Raw genomic sequence first — 12,879 nt, 5'->3', positions numbered from 1 at the left:
ACTTAAAAAAATACAGGAAATTGTTTATGATGTATGTATGTACTCGTCACGGAAGGAAGATATCATATTCCAAATATCACGTAAATTAATCACGTAATTCTTTATTTTAACTAAGAAAATCAATTTTTATGACGAAACGAGACCTAAAATTTTGATCGGCTTGTTCAGTAAATAAGAGGAAGACAATTCAATTCGAATTATCGATATAAAAATCAGCCCTTATAGCATGTGGTTTCTATAGTTAAGCCAATAAACGAAAAGAGGGTTTGTAAAAAAATCAAATGCATAACAAACAAATGTTTCCATAGTCAATAAATGTTTTTTGTTTTGTTTTTTAAATCTACCTGGCCCATTTTTTGTGTGTTTTCTCTATATTTCATGTAAAATGTTAACTCTTTTTACGAGTTAGTAGCCTACAACATGGGTGTCGACATAAGAAACAATGAAGAAGCATGTCAGCAGCCATCTTGTTGGCTACCAACTCGTAAAAAGAGAATATTTGTGATGAAATAAAGAGCATTTAAAACTACTGAAAAAAAAAAAAAGCTAGGCAGGTAGTAAAATAACTTTTATTGGTTATGGAAGCATTTATTTATTGTATATTTGATTCCCCCCCCCTTTTTTTTCTTCTTTTGCATTCCGGCATATTCCTCAAGACATTTAATTGTTGCATTATCTCCCCTGTTTTCTAGATGGTGATAGATGATTTGGCGTCGCTGACGAAACATTTTCCAACAGATATTTTAACTGACGGAATGTATCATATTCTTAGATTATTATTATTATTATTATTATTATTATTATTGGCGCACAAGGAGCTTTCACATAGGTCATAAAGGATCGCTTGTATATTTGATTTTTTTTTTTTTTTTTTTTTTGGCATTCCGGCATATTCCTCAAGACATTTCATTGTTGCATTATCTACATAAAAATCAAAATTGGCAACTCTTCTCTCTCTTTCTTCCTAGCTTTTGCTGGCGGCAGACATTCACCTTGGCCTTGGGCCCCAGGCTAACATGAGTACAACAAGCCAACATGGTAGCCTTTAAACACTTATTTCCACGTGCGGTACTCACATGAACTTTCTTTATCATGCTACACAACTGGTCTCGTCGATACACTAACACACACTCCTAGTGCCCACTACAACATGTAAACACACTTGGCTCTTTCTTTTTCTTTTAATCACCCACCTTCGTCCTAACGACTACTGGCCACAAACACATGTAAACTAAACAATTCTCTCCTTCAACAAACCGGCATAATATTACATCCATTTTTACAAACAAGAACACTTCCAGCTACCAACTCGTTTCTATCTTGTACATGCTACTAACAAAGATAACAAATAAAGTTTTTCAAATGTTAAAATGAGACTCTCTTTTTTAGTTCATGAACGAAAATTACTGTTCACACAAATATGTGGTGGCAAACATTGCCATGATCCTTGCGATAAACTTTTTAAAGTTTCTAAACCTTTCCAGAAGGTACGAAAAGAAATCAGATATTTCCACTTCCAAATATTTGGATTTATATATTTTACTGGCGTTGGGGGGGGGGGCGATTTTGCCCGGTCGTAAAATACGCTTAAATATGATATTTTAATTTGTCCAGATTTCATATATATTATTATAGAGTCGTGATTTCAAAAGTAAAAAAAAAAAAAGTATTTGGGGTACCATCAGCTAGAAACAAAACCGAAATCAAAACTGTAGTATTTACAGCTGGTGACGTTACCACTGTACCAACATGACACGCATATGAACCGATTAAAAATAAACTAAGATGAATGTACAAAACGTACAACGATATTTTCAATTTTACCCATTTCTTGACCTCTCAAAAGATATTTTAGCTAAAGACCCATAAAAGAATGGTCCATACAAAATGCAATCATTTGAGGCCCCTAGCACCACTCTGCGACTTTTAGTTTCAGAAGAGATAGAGTTTGAAAATATAGGGGCAAACAGACAGACATAATGAGTTTTATAAATTAGATTTTGCAAAACAAAAGTTTAACAAAACAAAATTAGGCACAAGGCCAATAAAAAAAGTGGGAAGTCAGGGGGGGGGCGTCTTTGGTCATCTTTGTCACTGTACCTTTGGTTTGTTTATGCTAATCTTAGCTCGATTTCTCAGTCACCATGAGGTCACAAACACAAGGGGTTGTCTTACTTAAGATTCCTAAATCAAATCGCTTTTTTTTAAAAAATTAATAATGACAATAATCTATAATATAAATCTCACCTTTCTGTTTAAATGAATGTATGTATGTATGTATGTATGTATGTATGAATGTATGTATGTATGTATGTATGTATGTATGTATTTATTTCTGCCTAAAACTTTCGACAGAGGCAACGGATTTTCATGAGATTAGTATCACTTTGAAGCTTGATGTCTTGGACGACCAATATAAAAAATTGGCCCAAAACATTAATTCCTTCACCCTCAACTGGGCACTTTTCTACAGAGAAAGGTTGCTTTTTTCGCTGATATTTTTTAAAGAAAAAAGAGGAGGAAAAGAATGTGAAAAAAAATATAACGTCTTTGCTGTTACGCCCATTGCCAAACTGGAAGTGGCGAAGGTTTAAATTAAGGCTAGTCAATCAAAAGAGGGGATCTTTTCGATTGACTAGCCTTAATTTAAACCTTCGCCACTTTCAGTTTGGCAATGGGAGTAACAGCAAAGACATTACATTTTTTTTTTCACATTCTTTTCCTCCTTCACGGTATGGGTTACAGCCTGCCTGCATGCTCCCACACACACCTCGAAACACCCGGGCAGTGCTATACAGATAACATTTCACCAATTTTATTTAGCCCCACTCTGTCTCTCCCTCCACTTGATTTCCTGCAAGTACGAGGCAAACAAACTTTTCAACATATCACATTACCAACATAGTTTCGTTTTTCGTTTTCAATAATTTCCAAAATTTGAGGAATTTGTTGCAAAAAACAAAAACAAAAACAAAAAAAACCCAAAAAACAATTATTTCATTCTATTTTCCAGTTCTGTCTTTACATTTTTTTGGTACTTATGCACTTTTATTACCGTGCTGAAATAATAACGTTATTATTTTGAAAGCCGTTCTTAACATGGGGAGGGAGGGTGTTTTGTAACTATTCTGTGTTTCCACCTAACAATTTAATAATAATAAAAATGATATAATTTCTTTAGGAATGTTGAATTCTCCAATTACATCCAAAGCTGGTCAAACACCCCAAATATCTTAGCACTAAGTGAGAGTAACCTACATTCCTCCATCCCCTCTAACTACTTTAACATGCCCGGATTTCTCCCACTCTACCGTAAGGACTCTGATAGACATATGCATGGGTTTGGAGTCTATATTCAAACACCCTCCTCTTGACTAGAGAAACATTAGCTACTTTAATTTTCTCTATCACTCTCCCTCGACCCAGGACTGTACCCTATAAACAAAGTCTCTGACAGCATAGATACAACACGTTCCCTTGACACTAGTGCACAAGTGCATGTATTTGGTTACTTCAATGTCAACCACAGCAACTGGCTTGGATTTTCTACTTACACAGACGCAGATGGTAGCACAACATATAACTTCTATATATCTCATTCCCTATCACAGATGGTTACGTTTCCAACCCGTTTCCCAAACCAGCGAGAACAACATGCATCACTTCTAGTTCCTGATGATTGTATAACAAATGCCCACAGCCCACTTGGGAACGCCGATCATGCAGTGGTAATGGTTGAAATCGTCCTAAACTCTAGAGCCAAAACTGAAGAGCCATTCCTCAAAACAATGAGATATTATAAGAAGGCTGATGGAGAAGCCATGAGAGACGCCTCATGGCAAAATATCTTTTCACTTCCTGCTGAACAGTGCGCAAATGAGACCACTGAATGGTTCAAAATGGCAATTGAAGCACATGTTCCCACGCGGAAGTTTTATAGCAAGTCCCACTCTCCCAAATGGTTTACTTCTACTTATGCAACTGCCATTACACAAAGGCAGCATGTGTACCACAGATTCAACTGACATAAGTCCAGTTCAAACAGACAGAAGTTTATAGAAGCCAGAAATAACTGTAAGAAAGAAATAGAGACAGCTAAGAGAGAATTTACTGAAACCACCAAAAAACGCATAGAAGCACAGAAATTAGGAACCCGTGACTTCTGGAAAATCTACAACAGTGTAGTAAATAATGGGAAATCAATAATTCCCCCGCTATCCAACAATCTTGAGGTTGTTTGCTCAGCAACTGAGAAGGCTAACATGCTTGCCAGTCAGTTTGCCTCCAACTCCACACTGAACCCTGCTAACCATCCCCCCCAGACTTTCCTTTGCGGACAGATGCTATACTAGACGATCTGAAAATCACCTCTTCCCAGGTATATGATATCATAAAAAATCTTGACACTTCAAAAACATGTGGACCTGATCTCATCCCGGCTGTGCTATTAAAAAAGTGCTCTGCTGAAGTAGCTCAAGTTCTCTCCAAACTTTAAAACAAATGCCTTAATGAATCTTGCTTTCCTGCCTACTGGAAAACTGCTTCTGTGTTGCCAGTTTTCAAGAATTCTGGCGAAAGAACTGACCCAGTAAATTATCGCCCCATTAGCCTCCTCCCACTTTTCGCCAAAATATTTGAATCCATAATTAACCAAGCTCTAGTTCATCGCCTTACAGATGCTAAACTTCTGACCAACGAACAATACAGATTTAGGCAAGCCTGTTGCACATAAGACATCCTAACTGTAATCTCTGAACGTATATACAATTCACTGGACAAAGCAAGGGAGGGTAGAGCGGTAACTCTAGATATATCTAATGCTTTTGACAGGGTATGGCATGAGGGTCTCCTCAGGAAAATTAGATCATGCGGTATCACTGGTAGAATACTTAACATAATTAAATCCTTCTTAGATAAGAGAAAAATCCAGGTTGTCCTCGATGGTCGTACATCTAAGCAATATGATACAAATGCGGGAGTAAAAGGTCGTAAATGACAAAGTTCTCTCTGATTTTCTCTCCTCTGATCTTAGCGCGTGGTACAGTGGGGGAAGACATGGCTGGTTACTTTTAATGCATCCAAAACCAAACTCCTATCTTTACATCATCAACGCTCTGATCCCCATTTGGCATCAATTGAAATGGATGGCTCTCATCTTGGGGAGTCTCCATGTTTTGACAAGCTTCTGGGATTGACCTTTACTCCTGACCTGAAATGGAACACATACATCAAGTCTGTTGCCAAGCTCCAATCTCTGGTCCCCACCTCGCAAATCTTTCATGAAAAACACCTGTCTAGCTGAAACCACTCTCAATAATTTTCCCCACTCTTTATCTGTGCCTAAATCAAAACGTAGATTCCATGAACAAAGCTTCTTTCTTAGAAGTGCATGCCTGTGGAACTTTCTTCCGTTTGCCTGTTTCCCACTTGACTACAACTTGGATGTCTTCAAGTCCAACATAAACAAATTCCTGATAAACCGCTAAATGTGTACTGGCTACTTGCCTGTCATGCTGGCTGGGGCTTGGTTAAGGAGAAAGAAAGAGAGAAAGAAACAGTATAGGAGTAGGAGAGAGAGGTGAGGAAATGTCTTAACTGGCAAGCTCTAGCTCTAGATATATCTAAGGCTTTTGACAGGGTATGGCATGAGGGTCTCCTCAGTAAAATCAGATCATACGGTATCACTGGTAGAATACTTAACATAATTAAATCCTTCTTAGATAAGAGAAAAATCCAGGTAGTCCTCGACGGTCGCACATCTAAACAATATGATATAAATGCGGGAGTGCCCCAGGGTTCTATCCTTGGACCTCTATTGTTCCTGATATTCATAAATGACCTCCCCGACAACATTGCCTCTGAGATGGGTATATATGCTGATGACACTACACTCTATGGCAGACACGACAGGAAGACGAATGAACACATTTCTAAAGAAATGGCAGAAACACTAGAGGAAGACCTCCAATCTGTAGTGGAATGGGGACAAAAGTGGTTGGTCGCGTTCAATGCTGCCAAGACTAAACTAGTTTCATTCAATAATTACAAGAAACCCTCTCTACCACCAATAGCAATGGCCAACGACTCTTTATCTGAGAGTCCATCTTTCAAACTCCTTGGCCTAACGTTCACAGGAAACATGAGTTGGAACAATTACATTGAAGGCATTGCCAGGGCCGCTGCAAGAAAGGTAGGCTCTCTCTACCGTGCTAGAAAACTACTAACACCCGAAAGTATCCTGTACCTCTATAAGGCCACCATTCGCCCATGTATGGAGTATTACTGCCACATCTGGGCTGGTGCATCTGCTACTAGTCTCTCGCTCCTTGACAAGGTTCAAAAGAGAGTCGCAAATCTGATAGGCCCTGAACTGGCATCTAAGCTTCAGCCTCTGTCCCATCGACGAAATGTTGCATCCCTCTGCCTTTTCTACAAGTATTTTAGTGGTGAATGCTCTGATGAACTGCAATCACTTGTGCCCCCACGACGCGAGCACCCTCGACAAACCCGACAGGCTACTAGATCCCACCCCACACTGTAGAGGTCCCTAGATGTAAAAGATCTTTTTACTTCAATAGTTTCTTCCCCAGAACCGCAAGACTCTGGAATTCCATTCCAGGTCCCTGCTTCCCCAACAGTACTGACGTGCAGAAGTTCAAGTGTAACGTGAACCGACACCTTGCTGCCCAAATCCCTACATAGTACCCCAGTAGTTGTTGCCCCTGATAGTAGCCCCCTACACCAAAGTGGCAATTTGCCTTGTTTGGGGTGAAAATGTAATAAAAAAAAAAAAATAAAAAAAAAGTTGGCAGCTGACTTAGTCACGACCTACTTTTCGACCTGACCCCTCTAGTTGTTAAGCAACAAAGAAAGAAAGAGAAAGGCTAAGAAACTATTATTTTTGAGGAATGGTATTATTTTTGTCCTATTTCTTGCCTTTTAGGGGTGACTCAGGTCAGTCCTACTTTATCTGAAAGTACATCTTTTAAACTCCTCGGCCTAACGTTCACAGGAAACATGAGTTGGAACAATTACATTGAGAGCATTGCCAGGACCGCTGCAAAGAAGGTAGGTTCTCTCTACCGTGCTAGAAAGCTACTAACGCCCGAAAATATCCTGTACTTCTATAAGGCCACCATTCGCTCATGTATGGAGTATTATTGTCATATTTGGGCTCGTGCATCTGCTACTAGTCTCTCGCTCCTAGACAAGATTCAAAAGAGAGTCGCCAACCTGATAGGTTCTGAACTGTCATTTAAGCTTCAGCCTCTGTCCCATCAACGAAATGTAGCATCCCTCTGCTTGTTTCACAAGTACTTTAACGGTGAATGCTCTGACGAACTGCAAGCACTTGTACCCCTTGACGTAAATATCCTCAACAAACCTGACAAGCAGCTAAATCCCACCCCTTCACAGTAGAGATCCCTAGATGTAAGAGAGCCGTCTACTTCAGTAGTTTCTTCCCCAGAACAGAATTTCCACAAATTATTAAAAGCATAAGAAAACAATATACTTTTTAAGAAATGTTTAATTTTCAAAGTTTTATTTTATATAAATTTACATTTTGTTACGTGGTTCATTACTTCAGATTTTATTTTGTTCGTTTTTCTGTTACAACTTTCTAAAAATTGTTTCATTTTTCCGTTAAATAAATAGTTATAAATATATAAAAATGTATATTTTGTTCGTTTACTTTACTTAATCAAGTGCTTACTTCCACTATTAAAATATTTTAATATTAATAGCATATTTTTTTTTATTTCAAAACTTTAATAATTTTTATTTTAAAACTAATAATTCGTAATATTCGTGATTTGACGGTGTAAAATAATGATGTGACCCTTCTAGAGTTGTCGAACTTTGCCGAGACTTCAATGCAAGAGTGCAAGAATGCCAACAGAACGCTGTTCCATTAAAGTCACATAACCTAGTGAATGGACGGCGACTAATTATATAAAAATGAAAAAAAAAAAATTAAAAAAAAAAAAGCCATGCCGCCATAGACTAAATAAACTACTTCCGGTTCCTTTTTGTTAAAAATCTCGATTCTTGTAGCATTTTTTTTTTTTTTTTTTTACATATCAAACGTGTTTTCTTTTAGATTACATGCGTAATGCTAAACAGATTTTAACTCAAAATTGTTAATTTAATAATATTAAACACACACACACACAGAGCAAAAAAAAAAAAAAAAGAAAAAAAAATTATCACCTATATTCAATTTTTGGCGATCATGTATATTAACCTATTCGATCACAGCTTGCATAAATAAGAGTCCCTTCCATTAAAGTCACATAAACTAGTGACGTCACACAATAAGGTACATCGATCGTTATTTTCTGTTTTACTTCTCAAAGAAATTTCCGAGGGATTTATGAAACTGGTTCAAATGTGGCTGTATTTATTTTACAGAAAGATAAAGAATTATTTTGCGTTTTTCTTTTCTTTTTTTTTTTGCATGTTCGTCCCAAACACTTTGATGTAGGGGGCTACTACCCCGGACATAATTTATAGGAACACTATCTAGGGAATTGAGCAGCAAGATGTCTGTTTAAATTACACTTGCACTTCTGTATGTCAGTACAGTCAGAGAAGCCAGAACCCGGAAGGGAATTACAAAGTCTAGAAGTCCTAGGGAAGAAACTTTTAGAGTAGAAGGCTTTCTCGCATTGGGGGATCTCTACTGTTTAGGGTGGGATTTTGCTGCTTGTTGGGTTTGTCGGGGGTATTTACGTCAAGGGGGTACAACGGCTTGTAGTTCGTTGGAGCATTAACCATTAAAATACTTGTAAAACAAGCTCAGGGAGCATTTTTGTGTGGAATATATCGTAATGAAGTTTTTTTGTTTTTAAGTGTATTTCTTAATTTTAAAATGTGCCCATATTAAAATAATCTTCGTAATAGTTGTCTATCGACTAACCGTGACCATGGTACTTTATTCGGCAAGGTCAGCAGGTTACGTGACTTTAGTGGAATGGCCTTCTATTTATGTAGGCCATGCTTGAATAAGTTAATATGCGTGTGGCCCAATTATTTGAAAACCTGTTATACTGCACATTCACTGAGAAGTCTTAACAAAAAAATATGATATAATCTTGTATGGAAAAATTGGTGCCCAGAAAACTCGTCCACGGAAAACTCGTCCACTTTTGCTAGGTAGGAAAATTAGGCCATCTTCTATATATGTAAGCGAAAATGTGTGTGTGTGTGTGCATTTTTGTGTATGTCTGCCAAAGGCTTATTTCGTCGGGCTTCTCAGTTGGCTCACTCTTTCTTAAAACTTTTTATATGCTATCTAAATCATAATATCTACGACTTAAGAACGGAGGTCGTGGCTATCTTTAATTTGCCCGACTTTTACGCGCTATTTTCGAGATATTTTTCGTTACACTTTTCAGTATAAAAAAAGTGAATGATGGGGCAGGAGAAACAGAAACTAGCTTGCAGCGCAAAACTAGGTCAAACATCACGCGACTTAACTTTCTCGCACCTGTCAATTTCACTTTATTAACGTTAACTTAAGCCACTTATCACTTCCTCTCCCCTCGTGGCTTTGATGGTTAGTAGATCAACTTCAACTCTTTAGTCAATGTTCTTTATTGGACCAATGATTACAGCACCTGGAAATACATAAAATAGAAGAACAACATCAGGTATGCCCCCCCCCCCAGTCTTTAAGCCATAAAGACGAGCATGAATGTTGTAAGATTTCCAGGTAATCACTTAAGCTCAATGCGAATGGTCTATCTGAGCATGAGAACTTAATAAAATGTCTTCATACATAAAATAGATTTAACGATTTAAAGTCTGTTTTCAGACTACTCTCAGTCAGCCAGGTGTGCAGGAGAGGCGGGTTAACTGACGTAGAGGCAACGCGTCCACTGGCTCCTGTGCGGTGTCTGGATCAAGCAGAGACACTGGGCGCTTCTGTAGGCCGGGGGCGTTGTGTGGCATCAGATCCCAAAGGGCCATAGGGATCTTCTGTTTGTGATCGACCGCTGGTTTCTCCGTAGTCACGGGGGCTGGCTGAACAAATGCTGGGTCAGGGTTGAGAGGCATGACAGTGGTATCTGCTGGGTGTTCCTTTTGCTCTGGAGGCTCGGATAAGTGGCTTGCAGAGCGCTTGCCGCTCTCTTTGGCCTCGACAAATTGTAGGATGTCCTCTAGGCTCACGTGCTGTTTTCCCTGGCCAAGGATGTCCTCGTCTTCCAGTCCATGAATGAGGGTGTCCCGGATCATGATGTCGCTGAAATCGACCTCCAGGGCACATATGCATGTCTTCTTGAAGTTACAAACGCTGGCCTGTCTGTGGAGGCGGGCGGCGTACATCCTCACAGGCTCATCATGGTCCTGGCGAGTCTGTTGAAGTTGGAGACGAGCAACCATGATGTTCTCTTGGCGAACTGCAAGGATTTTAATGTTCCCAAGTATGGTCTTTTTGTTCTTGGTTGTTAGGGCGCCAATAGGATCTGCCAAACGATTATGAAAAATGAAGCACATATTCCTGTGACGTCAGACTTGTATTAACTATACGAACTATGGAAAAGCAGAAGCGACTTAATGATTTTTAAAACCTTTTTTTATCTTCTTTAAACAGCAATTCATAATTAATCCTTGTTATAATTTTGTTAGGTTTTAAGATTTACACAGTTTAACGATTAATAATATTATAAACATTTGTATATTAAGTACGAAATACGGTTTTACTGAATGTTCATTTGGTTACCTACAGGGTTTCATATTTTGTTTGGTAAAAGGAGACAAACAAAATATGAGGTGGGGGGCTACAAAATGCTTAATATTTGTGCAATAATATTTTCAAATCGGTTTTAATCTCGCAATAAAATAGCTGACAAGGGTCATGTTTATATTAAAACTTAATATTTAAAAAATTTTTTAACACAATTAATCAAAAATCTATGTTGTAATGGGAGATTTTGAAATAATGGAATTTTAATCGTTTTAATCTTTAAAAATTAATTTTAGGAAGTTTCTTCTTCTTGACAATTCAACTAATTATAGTAATTAATTCGAAAAAACGCTACTTAAAAAAAACATATTAAATTTATATTCATTTTTTTAATTGCAACTTCAAGGTAAGTTTTTGTTCAATACGTGTATTTAAATTTTAAGAAATTAAATATTTTTTATGTATTTGAACTCTTATGTTTCATAATAAATAGAAATGTCGATAGATTAAAATATTAAAAAAAAATGTAGGTGCATTACTCTCCTAACAGGTATTTAATTAATAATCACAAAAACAAACAACAAAACATCTCCTTGAAACAAATAACAACAAAAGGGGTTTATTGCAGAAGAAAGACGAGATTGTTTCTCGAACTGAAAAGAACGGGCAAAGGAATCTGCTTGGCTGGGTGTCGTCTGCTGATGGTCGGGTAGGTGAGCGACGGTGGAAGTAGCCAGTGAATAGCGGTGTTAGGAGTGCTGTGAGAGTGATCTGTTCTGGTCGCTGGCTGGTGTCTCTCTGCCCCAAATCAGCTGAGTTTTCAAAGGGCTTAAAATAGTCCTTTAGGGGACAGTTAAAATCAATGTGCTCTGCCAACCGATTGGTCAGTTTTGCCGAATCACGTTGGCAAAGGACATTGATCCACATATATAATAGGTTGTCAACCGCTACATCACCCCCTGCTTAAGCGGAAAGCTGATGAAGAAAATAAAAAGGTGGCAGTTTTCTTCTTTTTTTTTAAAAAATACAAAATATGTGGTAGACGTAATGTCCGGAAGTGTCTCATCAGTGAAAATTTCTTTTTTTTATATAATAAAAAATATGTAAAGTTTTATACGTACAAAGTTTTACATAGTTTTTTGGGCCAATGTACATGGCGGCTACTATGTGTAGTAGTAATATAATTGTCATTTTAGTATTCACTTCATGTATATGGTATATGTATATTTTGATGCTGTGTGTAAGTAGGGGGAATGTGTGGCTCTTGTGTTTCGGTGTGGAGAAAAGCTCTTTTCCCCCTGTCTACTGAAACTGTCTCTTTTTTTCCACTAATGTCTAATGTAAAAATTTTATCAGTGCGCGAAAGTGGGTGGAGTTAGAGGGGCTTTTATAGCATCTTTTCTAAGAAACACATGTGTCCATGTAGAAATGTCTTTGGGGACCGAAGATTTTATGGTGTGTTCCCTAAGTTTCATAGGTGGGAGCTTACTAAAGTAAGCTCGCAGTCTGTTTATAAACAGAGCTGGATCAGACAATGTTAAGTCTATCAGGGCCAGCATCTGACCTGGCAGCGATAGAGGTACTCCATATACGAATTCGGCTGGAGAGTATCCCAGGTCCTCTTTGATAGCTGCATGACAGCCAAGAACGACAACAGGTATGTATTCGCTCCATTGCTGTTGATCTGGGTAAGCACGTAACGCAACTTTCAATTGTCAATGGAAGTGCTCTATCATCCCGATCGAAGCCAGGTGATAGCTTGTCATGTGAATACATTTGATCCCTAAAATCCTGGAAGTTCTTGGAACAGGTGGGATCCAAACTGGGCACCACAGTCTGTAGTAACCATTGTGGGGACTCCATAGCACGATATTCAGCCCGATATAAGGGCTCGCGCTACAGATTCAGCCAAAATGTCTTTTAGGGGAATAGCTTCAGGCCACCGTGTAAAACGGTCTATCCAGGTCAGGAGATATGTAAATCCCTGTCTGACTGGCCATGATCCAACCAGATCAATGTAGACATGGCTGAATCGAGTGTCTGGGGTGCTGAATGTTCCCAGAGGTGCATGGATATGGTTGTGCACCTTCGACTTTTGGCAGGAAATGCAGGAACGTGTCCAGGCAGTGATGTCACACCTCATATTAGGTCAGAAAAATCTAGCTGTAATCCGCTTCACTGTGACTTTG

General features: G+C 38.3%; 1 protein-coding gene across 1 annotated transcript in view; it reads left to right on the top strand.

Annotated features, from left to right (window-relative positions):
• The window catches only part of LOC145269861 (uncharacterized), a 101,500-nt gene that overhangs the window by 66,737 nt on the left and 21,884 nt on the right, over positions 1–12,879 (top strand). The gene's annotated exons all lie outside the window — the stretch shown is intronic.

This window comes from Euprymna scolopes, chromosome 45 (assembly GCF_053919585.1).
Source record: "Euprymna scolopes isolate OS-2025 chromosome 45, ASM5391958v1, whole genome shotgun sequence".
In the NCBI taxonomy this organism is placed as follows: Eukaryota; Metazoa; Mollusca; class Cephalopoda; order Sepiida; family Sepiolidae; genus Euprymna; species Euprymna scolopes.
This window is presented reverse-complemented; position numbering and strand designations above follow the sequence as displayed.